Genomic DNA, 12529 nt, shown 5'->3' with positions numbered 1-12529 from the left:
TTTTTTTTTTTTATCGAGAATATTTACAGAAATCTGCATATTGCTGCTGAAAATTCAGCTTTGCATCACAGAAGCACATTACATTTTAAAACACATTCAAATTGAAAAAGTAATTTTAAACTGAAATAATATTTCACAATATTACTGTTTTTATTATTTTCTTGATCAAATAAATGCAGCCTTGGTGAGCATATGAAACGTCTTTCAAAAACATTAAAAACATTTTACTGACCCTAAACTTTTAAACCATAGGATGTTTTTACCATTATAACAATTTTTAGTCAAAGAACAGCAGTAGATTACCCACATAGATCTATACTGAAAATATTTTTAAACATAAACAATACAGAAAGGGGTTTCTGTGAATTGTTTATTATAATTTTTTGTATATATAATTGTATATATATACATATATACATTTTTTTTAATCATATTTATATATATATATATAGCTTTTATTTTAATATTTTTGGTTTCAGTCATTTTAATTTTAGTTTAAGTTTTTGTAATTTTGTTCTTTTGTCATTTGTCATTTTTTAAATGTAGCTTTAATTTACTTTTTTCAGTTTTCGTTATTTTAGTACTTTCATTAAAATTTTCAATTAGTTGCCAAGGTAATATTTCAAATTTTTAAGTTTTAGTTTTTCATCTAATATGCTTATTTTTTTTTAATTCAGTTTTATTTGAAATAACACCAGCTATTTTGATTAATTTTAGTTTTAGTTAACACTGATCTTTTATTTTTTACTTCAAAACAAGAACATAATGATTCCATATCTAGTAATACGGAATTAATTATTCAAAATGATTCTGAGAGTTACACTTCATTCTGTAGTAATCAATTAAACAGCCATTTTTAAATTAATTTTTAAAACATTTAAAATTCATTTTACACAGCAAAACTATTGCAAAACTGCAAATGGTGCATTATAACACATTTTCTCTAATATATTCATATGACCTTTAACCTAAAAAACTATCCATGCTATCTATCAACTACCCTACCCACTTATATAAATTCTACAACTGCACATACATCCATGCACATCCTGATCCTGATTCCTGATGACAAGTTCAACAAACAACATTTTTCTGCCTGTGAATGAAGCGAGGGGACGAACTGAGTTTTTGCCTCTTCGCAACCAAGCTCTGTCCGATCTCATAAGGAAACATACTACTCAACTCAACGTTACCATGACAACCATTCTCGAATTCTGATGTGATGTTTTGGGAACTTAAAAAAGGGAAGCTTTGGGAGTCTCCAAACATATGGATGAATAACAAGTTAGAAGGGGAATGTGTGAGCATGAACCAAAAAATATCCCGGCATGAGCTGCAAAGAGCAATGGTTTGCAATGCAATGGTTTGTTTAGTATTTGACAAGGCGACCTTGCATTTACAAAACAAAGCAGCCTCACTCTGGATGGAATACATGATTGCTGGAAGTTGAAGTACATTTGACTGACAGCACTTACTGAATACGTTTGTCAATTCTGAATCACATTTGAAAAGACCAGGCTCACTGCGTTCATACAGGTATGAAACAACGTAATGGTGAGGAAATGTTGACAGAATTTTATTTTTTATGTAATTTCTTACATAAAAATAATTGTCTTTAAATAAATACATTTAAATAAATAAATTGAACCCTAGTCATTTAAATAAATGTCTAGGGTTCATATTTAATAACATGTTGTTAAAATCGAAAGTTGCAACTGTGTTATTTAATGAGCTAACATGAACTAAGACTTGTATTTTTTAAACAAAGATTAATAACTTCTGTAGCAAATGTAGCTATTGCTCATTGTGAATGTTAATGCATTAACTAAGGTTAACTAATGAGGTCTTATTGTAAAGTGGTCTTTATGTTCTTTTGCACTTGAATCTGTGTAAAACCTTTAACTTTATACATTTTTATATATTGCTTTATTGCATTTAAATGTCAGTTATTTTTGTTATAAGAAAAAAGTTATTAAACCTGTTATACTGTATTATGACAGCACTTTTTTAAAACTAAATTTCAATATCGTGATAATACCGCATACCGTGATGAAAGCATTAGCAATTAATCGCAACGTGAAAATTTGATACCGGCATATCCCTAGGTTCAATACAAGCTAAGGTCTTCTGAATAGCCTCTTACAAAAAGAGTCTGTACAGAAAGTCTATGGGGAAAGGCCAAAATAAAACACATATTAAAATACACACCATTTAGGAACTAATAGCCGAAAAGTCACAAGACTGTATGTGTTAACTTGAGGTTAGTGTGCTAAAATTGCTTACCAATGTTGTCTACAAACTTATATCCATGTAACTTCTGTCATAACTATTAAATCTGGAAAAGCTGGTTTTTGCACAATTTGCACAAGGATACCATAAAAGTGTTTAACGTACAGTAACCTTATGCAAACACAAATCATGTCAAATGCATAACAGGACATTCATATGCCTAGAACAGTAGTGTCACCAATTACAGAATCATTTAGACAAGTTTACAGCTCAAATAACCTGAAATTATAAATTATAATGATAATGTAAGTGCATTTATTTATCATTAAAAAAGTGCTTGTATCTTTGTGAAATGTTAACTATATTATCGGCCGGCTCTAATCTGCTAAGGCATGAAGATATTAAGATATTATAAACATTAATGTCACCATTGTTTGTTAAGATGATTTGAATATATATACTGTAAAAAGCACTGTATAAATACATTTTGACATTACTTGGACAAAAACATTTCTGTATATTTAATGTCACATCCCCAGACTTCCACCACAGAAAACATCCTTTGAGTAAACAAACAGATAAAACACACACTAATTTGGTCTTCAATAACAATGTTAAAAAAGGCATTATCAAAATGATAAGCGATGTCAGAGGTGCAGTGATATCTATCTCAGGTCAACTCATCTGCATGGACGCAGCACCGTCCCTGTCTTTGACAGCTGAGCAGCCTCAGACCGCGAGACGTGGACACAATGACCTCAGCGGGAGGCCACAGACATTAGGGACATTTCAGGGACATAAACATGTGATCTCATGAATATGGAAGAAGTAGCTGCCAGAGGGTTTGAACTGTGTTTGCCCAGCATGATGCTGAATAAAGCAGAGTCTCAAAAGGCTGAAGAGAGACGGAGAGAGAGGTAACGAGTGAAACAATAAAGGCCATCAGAAATATGATGCTTTTTATGGATAAGACTTTGCAGGGCATTGGACAAATTCAAAAAAAAAAAAAAAAAAGAGAGGACAATATCCTTTTCATCTTCAAGCAGTTGAACTAAATGGTAAACATGTTCCATTCCTAAGCCAGCAGAGGACGGTTAAAACATGCACTTCATTAAAGATTTTTAAGTGTTATAGACTGATTGCACTCCAAAGCAGTGGAGGAATACACACAAAAGTGAAAGTGAACTGGAGTCCCACAGCGACATGCATGTCAACACCAAACCCTGTAAGACTCATTTACATGCATTCAGTAACCTGGACGGACATGCACAACATTTGGATAAAAAGGCTTTACTGTTACCTGACCCCAACCGAATGAAACAACAGCCTTTTCTCTCCGCACAACTGAGAGGTCGCAGTCGAACTGCATTAAGCCCACACGGAAAGAAACGGTGCAGCACTTATTCACGAGTCACTGAGCACACGTCATGCTGCTGCCCAGTCAGCGCAGCAATCTCTCCCTCTCGCTCTCCATCTCCAGGTGTTCTGCTCTCCTTCTGTTACTTCTCTTATAAATACACTTAAATCTGCTGGGCTCCATCTCATTTTTTATGGCTGCACAGCTGCCATTCAGGAAGTTCACAGACATCTAGAACACACACACACACACACACACACACACACCAACTTGTTTTTAGTAATTGCAATTTATTTTAAAATTTCAATTCTAATTTCTAATGTTTTATTTTTTTCTTGTTTAAGAATAAACCTGTGAGTTTTATGCGTTACAATTTGCCAATAAATAAAAATAAGTTAATAAAATTACTAAAAATTTAATTAAAGGAGACATATTATGCCCCTTTTGTGAAGGTAAACAGCTGGGAAATAAATCGCATGTTTATTTTAGATCTGTGTGGCAGCAGAAATATACAGTAAATAAATCAATAAATCCACTGCTCTCTTGTCTCCTCTGAGGCTGGGACTAAATAGTGTTCTGTGCTCGTCTGTGCAGCCAAAGACAGAACAGTTAGCATGTTTTGCTCAATAATTTACTCAATAATTTCTTTGTGTGTTGTGTTTTTGTTTTTTTTGCTGTCTGATGTGGTGTCATCTCGGATTTATACTGACCTCTGCTGATTTTAAACACATTTATGTAATAATTATTTCCTTATGTGTAACACTTGAACTTTGACATTTTAATTATTTTTAATTCTGGAATACATTTATTTAAAATAATAATAAACTGAGTGCAATTTTAGGTGTGTTCGATTTTTTTTTTATACGGTTTATGATGTTTGCAGTCTGCTGTTTTTCAAGAGAGCGTCAAGATCTAAACCATCAAAGACAGAAATCTCTCATAAATCACACAGGCTCTTCAGAACCTGAATATTAAAAGCTCCATTAGAGGCAGTGTGGAGATGAATTCACCTAACAGAGGCATTGATTCCAGAGTCCCAAACCGAATCCAAAAGTCTCCACACAGCTCTAAATCGTCCTCACTGGTTTGGTTGGAATTGGTTCATTTCTGTGATGTGGGTAGACTGATTCTTCAGGGTGAGACAAAAATAAGTTGGCATCATTTAAAAGAGTTTCAAGTATCTTGGGATTCGTTTTGACATATTCAGTCAAGCCCTTTAAAAATGTATTGAGCAGAGACATGTGCACACACACACACACACACACACACACACACAGAACTCACATAGTCTGAAGCATACTAACATCAGGATGCAGATCACACAACATGAGTGGTGAAAAATAAAGACGTGAGCATCTCTGAGAAATTCCTTGAAAACCTCACAGCTCCCAAAGGGACTGCAAAGATCCAAAGAGGATCTCAAACATGCAGCAAGCCCTTTTAAGCTTTAGTTCACCCATCATTTACGCACCCTTTTGTTGATGACTTGCTTTCTTCCATGGAATACAAAAGGAGATGTCTAGTAGATTGTTCTGCATACTTTTCCATTTAGTGCACTGGTTGTGGACAAGCACCATCAAGCTCCAAAAATGACTGACTGATGGACGGACAGACAGACAGATAGATAGCTTTCATTTTAGGCTACAATGAATCCCTATTCAAGGCACAATATATTACAGCTTCTCCTACAGCTACAGATGGTGAGTTAGAGGTTTACAGTGAGCTTGACTTTATATTGAGGACCACCAAGACGGGATTGTGAGCGTGCTAAAAATAGCAGTCTGTCATTGTTGTGCGTTACAGATTTTGTGCAGAGCTGCCACTTCTGGGTTGAAGGTAAACTCAAAGATGCTGGAGCAAAGTTTGAACTCAAAACTCATACTAGAGAGGATTTTCCTTCTGACATCCTCCATTGCTTTATTTAAGAGCATTTCTCTATCAAAAGAAACATGTCCTGATATAAAGAAGATGCTCTGATGTTCACAGGTTGACTCTGAAGGCCAGGATCCCCCAGTGAACTTAAAACTAGTGTCACAGTCACAGGAGTCGCATTTACTGTAGAAACTGCTCAGTGAAGGATTAGGTTTATTTTTGCCTCCAACCAAGAGTTTCTCTTTAGATGCTGCTGAAGCTAGTTGATATTTCCATTGTGCAAATAAAGGAAGTGTAACTGACTTTGGGCTCTACGGTTCGACCTTATTTCCACCATTAGCATATTATGATAAACAGAAGCCCACACAACGTTCCTTTTGCAGCTCAGAGGGCGGACAAACCTGCCTCTGCCTTCACTTCTGCCAAAAAACCTACTGTTGGCAGGTAATTAAAGTAGCATGTATTATGCACAAAAGAAAAGCAGCCCATTAAAAATCACAGTGTTTAGGAGCTTCACTGAGGGTGGATCTCGCTCTATTTATTTCTCTCTTTGTCTCTCTGATCAAGAGAAAATAACAGGTTTGTCTCATCCTGTGCCTGGTGGCTTTTACCTACATGTCCAAAATCCCCCACACAGCGGCCCAATAAACATAAAACCAGAGTGAAGGACCAATGTGGTCTCAATCAGTTTCTCTCAAATGAAAAAGTGCAAGAAAGTTTCTGTAACTGTCTAAAGGTCATGAATATCTAATGAGGCAAGTGCTTTATTGTTTGTGATTGGCTATCTGTTGCCAAACAACTTCTCATAACATTCAAGCACTGCACTGTTTCACAAAAAAATGCCTTTGGTGCCACAATTCGAGGTTCATAACAGCACCAACAATCCTAAAAACTAAAATTACATGTGTGAAGCACTAATGTGTTAAAGTGTTAAAAAGGACATATACTGTAAATCATAATTCTAAAAAAAAAGAGAGAAATAAACACACTGTCATTCAAAAGTTAGTGGTAGGTAAATGTTTCTGAAAGACATCTCTTCTGCTCATTAAAGTAACATTTATTTGATCAAAAATACAGTTAAAACAGTAATATTGTGAAATATTATTACAAATTAAAAGAACTTGTCTATTTTAATATACTGTATTTTAAAATGTAATTTATTCCTTATTTGTATTTATTATTTTTAAAATGTATATTATATGAATAATGTTTTTCAGTTTAACGAGTTAAAAATAATTAATGCAGCATCAAATTTTTTCATGGCATCCCTTTGGCTACCGTTACCGATATGAACACAATATTGAGCATGATAAGACGCAAAAAAAGAACTTAAAAGAGAATATACATTTATAAGAGAATATAAATCTACTATATTAATATGCGATTAATAGCCATCAGTTACAGAAAAATGTGTGATTAATTCGATTTTTTTTAAATCAATTGACAGAACTAATTTCTTATTATTTCTCATATTATTTTTCTTTTTATATATATAAAAAAATTATTTGTAAAAATCGTGATACATTTTTAATCAATAGAAATGTCTAAAGAACAGCATTTATTTGAAATAGAAATCTTTTGTAACATTATAAACATTGTTTACTGTCACATTTGATCAATTCCTGTCTAAATAAAAGTATTAATTTCTTTAAAAAAAAAGCGTATTGACCCCAAACTTTTAAACAGTAGTGTAATTATTGTGGTACCTCTATGGTTCCCTGGTCCAGAGGAAAGCTACAGTAAAAGTTTTCCAGCTCCGAGCAGCTACAGGAACACACTCGACGTCTTAAATGGGATTGGATCAGACAGCATAATCATACAGTATTCCTCATGGGCTGATGTGTCTAAAGCTTCCGCCACCTTAAAATGCTGTGAAATTGAAATGTGAAATTCATAGTAAGCCACCGCCGGCGTTAAGCTTAATGTGTGAAATAGTGTTTGCCTTTGGGGCCCGTGGCACATTCATGAACTGAAAAAGGGAAAATGACACATAACAGTGTGACCACTTTCAGCCCAGCTTAGAGATGACACCATCAGTGAGGCTAAAAAAAAGATCAGCTAGAACTCTGAGAGCAATGATTAAAAACATTACATTGTTTTATATATTTTTTAAAAACCATCAGAAGTGGATTCAGAGGAAACATCAATGCATCTCTGCGCTAGTCTCAGCCTCGAGGGCCGTTCACAATGACAGCGGTTAAATCGATAGAGGTCGTACAGTCACTGTACTGTGGGCTGCTAGCAAGCGTTCGCACTCGCCTGAGCTTTACACCCATTGATAGCTTCTGCGTCACGTTGTTGTGCATTTGCGTAACACATCAGATTGACATCTGTCACTAAAAAAATCCCACTTTTGTCTGCAAGTTCGAGCTCAATCACAAGTATGCAGCCAACTCATAATTTTGCTGCTCTCTTAAAATGATGCATTATGCACATATTAAAAAAAAATTGTGCTGTGCAAGAGGACAAAAGCATTACTACCTCAAACACCAGAGACCATTCAGATGATAATGTGTGGGTCGTCCTTCTGCATTCACATAACACTGGATGGATGTATGGGAACTTACGCAACAGCATGAGTAACACCATCTTATGGACAGAAGAAAGGCTCTGCCTAAAAAATCCACTCATCTATTTATTTATTTGATGTGGCATACACCCACTCCGTATTATTCATGCAACATGATTTTTTTTTTTTACAATGACCTAAATCAGTTTAGCTCTTTCTGAGTCACCGGCCTGATTCACCATGATGAAAATGCCACATGCATGCAAAAACACAGTATTTCCTGTCTCTGGCCCTCCTTTTATTTCTCTTTACACTTAGATGAACGTAATCATCCAGCAAATTAAAAGTTCAGTGTTATTACGGTATAAATTTAATTCTTGTATAGTAACATACCTCTAAAGGTCTTGATATAACAGTCAATCAAGATGAGATTAAGTTATGAACTGTTTAAGTGCTGCCCTCTGGTGTCCTGTAATGAAATCTTCTGTAAATATTTTTATATACTGTAAATCAGCTAATCAACAGACTGAATTTCCTCATTTTGCACAAAGTTTTAGATTTTCTGCAGGCCTACATGCACTTCACACTAAATCCCAAATGCATGCATTTTGACAGACACCAAAAAATAAAAACATAAATACAGTGGGGTCCAAAAATGGGGTCTTAAAATAAAATTAAAAGACACTAAAAATTATCTCTCTCTCTCTCTCTCTCTCTCTATCCTTTATTCATTATACATCATGACAGAATTTTTCAAAATATCAAAACTATATATCAATATATGTATGTGTGTGTGTGTGTGTGTGTGTAAAATATTTATATTACCTCACCTAAAGTTAATATTTAAAAACATTAATAATTTGTAATCTTTAGCAAATCTCAAAATAAATGTCCATTCATGCTGCTAGTGAATTTTTAGTGTTTTAAAAAATTTATTTCAGGTGAGGTAATGACTACTCTAGATGTTAAAATAGGCCAAATGAGCATGAACAACTAAAAATCACTAAATAATAATAATTAAAAATCCCTAAATCCCTAAATAAGGTATTTCCATTTCTAGGTCACTAATCAAATAATCATAACCAAGTGCTATTAGTTAATCAGTGAAGCATTCATGACTGCTGTCCATGGTGCTGATTTCTCTGTTATTATCTGTGTGTTATCTGGAATGCTGAAGGTCCCTGGGAGAGGGTGGGTTTCTCAAGGCTCTCTGCTGAATCTGACTCACAAAAATTCAACAAGGACACATTTCTGTGAGTCTGAGCAGCTCTTAAGAACAACCGGCATGACTTGCAAAACAGTGCCTTCACTTCATATTCATCATTTTTGCCTTGAAAGAGATCAGTCAGTCCTAAATCAAGCCACTAAATTATGACAAACACACAGAGGTACAGAGTTCCAGAAAAAGCAGCACAACTCTTTTCATGTTCTTGTCTTATGTTTCTATGAAAAAGGACTTATAGATTGCAGAGAGACTTATTATTTCTTTACTATCTAATGCAAAATCAGCAAAATATGATATTGTTCCAAACCACAACCAGAATATGTCGTCTATGGACTAACAATCAATAATGTGCATAAAACTGTAATGGGCTGCACTGCACTATGGGTAAAGTGAGCCAGAATGGGCCTGAGCAAATAACGATCCTAACGATTTGATTTCACTGTATGTGTGGCATCTTATTAATGTTTGATCATAATGTATTAAAATACACAAACTACACTGTAAATAGATTTTGCGGAGCAGTTTCTGCAAAGAGGAAAGGGTGCTATGGTACTCTGGGTGGTTGCTAGATGGTTACTTAATGGCTAAAGTCAAGAGAGAACAAAAAACACAAGTCTAATCACATAAAAAAGTAATTATGAAAGCCTCCAAAAAATGTAATTGTGTGAGATAGCTTAAAATAAGAAACACATGGCACAATGTGTTATATTCCAATTGTGAGACATAAAGCTGCAATTATGAATAATAATTTCACAATTAAAGATAGGGAGATTACCCCTCATGTTGTGCAGCAGTCATTTTGAACCGGATTTTCTTTTTCCCGAAAATACTAGTTAAATGTTATCGCATTGGACTAAAACCTGCCGAATTTGCTCACACAGCGTATAACAACTTCCAAATTTACTTTTGGGGGATGCAAAAAAGGCTTTTTGACCAGGAACACCAAACTAGGTAAAAGACTTTCAGCACAGCACAAAAGTTATGAGAAAAAGTTGCAAATACCTTTTTATTCTCAGCGGGAAACATCACTTCCATAAGTAACACAACATACACAGCTCATACTATATCAACATGCTCCCAGATCAAGACCAAGGTGCATGGATCAAGTTCCTGAAATGTATCTGTACAAGTCAAGTTCCATCCTTTAGATTAGCCTTGTCATGGTGCATCAGCCTTGGGATTCTCTGGAGAGAAGCCAAGGAAACGTCTTCTACAGCAGCAGATATAACGTCACGCATTAAGCATGCTGTCCTTGAGTTCCTGGCAATCTGAATGAGAAGGTTACAAGAACAAATGAGCTGGGTAAAGCTACAGGCTACAGTACGTATATCCCAGTAAATTAATCATTTAGCAACGTCTGACCGATGATGACTTCAATTATTTGGTATACTGTGTGGTTTTGTTCGGTATATAAAGTGGGTAATCAAGCTAATAAAAGAGTTGATGTCTGCTACTCCTGCTGCCTCTTTCACCGCAGTGGTAGAGAGCCAGCAGTGTGTACAAGATTTGTATGCCAAGATATTATAGTACAAAGACAAAAATGTGTTACCAAGCCATCTGACTTCCACTCTACATGCTCTGATAACGAATCCAACCGCTGTCAGGATATAGTGAAAACCAGCACAAACCTTAAACATACAGTATAGAGTACAACAAAGCTAAAAGACCCCTGAAAAAAAAGACCCTTTTGCAATGGATTTGTCACAAAGCATGTGCAAGTTATTAATCTTTGAAATAAACAGTGAGTAAAATAATTGATGCACCATTATTTGGAAGTACGTATTTAAAGGAAATCTTGATATATCAAAACTACTTTCATACGATGTGAAATTGTCAAAGTAATAATCATCACAATATATGTTCATTAATGTTTAAATAATATAAAAATAGAAAATAATATAAACAAATACTGTATGTTCAAATATGCACATTAGATGCTAGTAAAAAGTGTGTTTCAAATAACTTTTGTGAAAATTAAATGTTAAAATATAGGTTAAATAATGTTCCATCATCATTCAGTACAACAAATATATTTATGTAAAAATGAAACAACATACTTTTTCTGACTTGTCATTTTCAAAATAAATAAAAGAAAAAGTTATCATAAAACATGTTATTATATTGTAAATGATTAAAAACTTCTTGCTGACAAACGGGTTAATGGTTTGAAGGATATTGGCAAAGATTGGTAAACATGTAAAAATAAAATTAATGACATTTTAGTGGGTATCTTCTGTAAATCATGGTAAAAATGTACAATAGTCATAATTTTTTGCTCAGAAAACAATAATGGGGGGAAAACAAAATTTAAAGCTGTATTAAACTATTATATTAATACATATTAAAAACTCAAAGTGAAGTGAAGGTCAGATGGACTTATTTCAGACAAATCTGATATCTACATCTGCCTTTGAAAACACTGCAGCTCTCGTTCCCTCTGCAGTGTCCTCTAAATACACCGGCTCACTGGTTAATCAATCCCTACATGCTGCCTCTGTGCTTGGAATGGAGACCAACATCTAGTTTCACATGTTCCCCTTCTGCTGAAACCTCCAAATCGGTTTCATGGACAGTCACCGTGCTGAGAGGTCATCATTGCCGACCCCAAACTAAGCTGGAAAATATGTGTTTAGCACATGTTTATTTACAGATCTACTAAAGGCATTTAATTAAATAGTCCGCTAACTAGGTTTTGGAAGTCCTCTTGAGCATTTGCTGTAATTGCTCGCAAACTAATTTCAGCAGATTCCTTCTGCAAGCACAGAATGTTTGGACGTTCTGCAGAGATTGAAATGACTTCAAAGATGACTGAAAAATCCATTTAGAAGCTTTAGGCCTACTCATCAGACTTATCTTCTATTTTTCTCTTTTTTGAGGGTTCAGAAATTAAATGTGATTCTTAAAGGGAAATAAATGGAGGATGTGTGAAATGGATGGCTTGTTTGATGGTTTATGCAAAAGCCACTGAACTTAGTTTAATGTAATTAGTAGATACACGACCAGACGTCAACATGATTGACACTAGTCAAAATGACTGACGTGAGCTGAGCCAACTTCACCTCAGCTGTTAATAGTTCCTATATCACCAAAATAAGCCTTAATGCGACAAAACTCGTTAGATATTGAACATCTGGAACGTCGCACTGAATTCGAGACAGTGTGTCTGACTCTTACCTCTGATGTTTCCTCGAGCTGAACGGGGAGAATGAGGTTTTGCTCCGCCGGCTGGAGATGCTCCGGGACGGGCTGCTGTCCTCCGTCGCCTCCTCCACGTTTAACTGCGGTATGATCTGACCGCCAACGGTACAAGCCATTTACCTCGACTGCTCGTCGTGTA

At 35.0% G+C, this 12529-nt stretch overlaps 1 protein-coding gene across 1 annotated transcript in view; it reads right to left on the bottom strand.

Annotated features, from left to right (window-relative positions):
- The window catches only part of LOC107730947 (uncharacterized), a 23508-nt gene extending 19900 nt beyond the window's left edge, over positions 1-3608 (bottom strand). Inside the window, exon 1 of the mRNA XM_016541910.1 lies at positions 3530-3608. The gene's annotated coding sequence lies outside the window, so the exon portion shown is untranslated. The remainder of the gene's footprint in view (positions 1-3529) is intronic.
- Between the last annotated feature and the right edge of the window lie 8921 nt (positions 3609-12529).

Source organism: Sinocyclocheilus rhinocerous, unplaced genomic scaffold (genome assembly GCF_001515625.1).
Source record: "Sinocyclocheilus rhinocerous isolate Xijiao unplaced genomic scaffold, SAMN03320098_v1.1 scaffold1330, whole genome shotgun sequence".
In the NCBI taxonomy this organism is placed as follows: domain Eukaryota; kingdom Metazoa; phylum Chordata; class Actinopteri; order Cypriniformes; family Cyprinidae; genus Sinocyclocheilus; species Sinocyclocheilus rhinocerous.
This window is presented reverse-complemented; position numbering and strand designations above follow the sequence as displayed.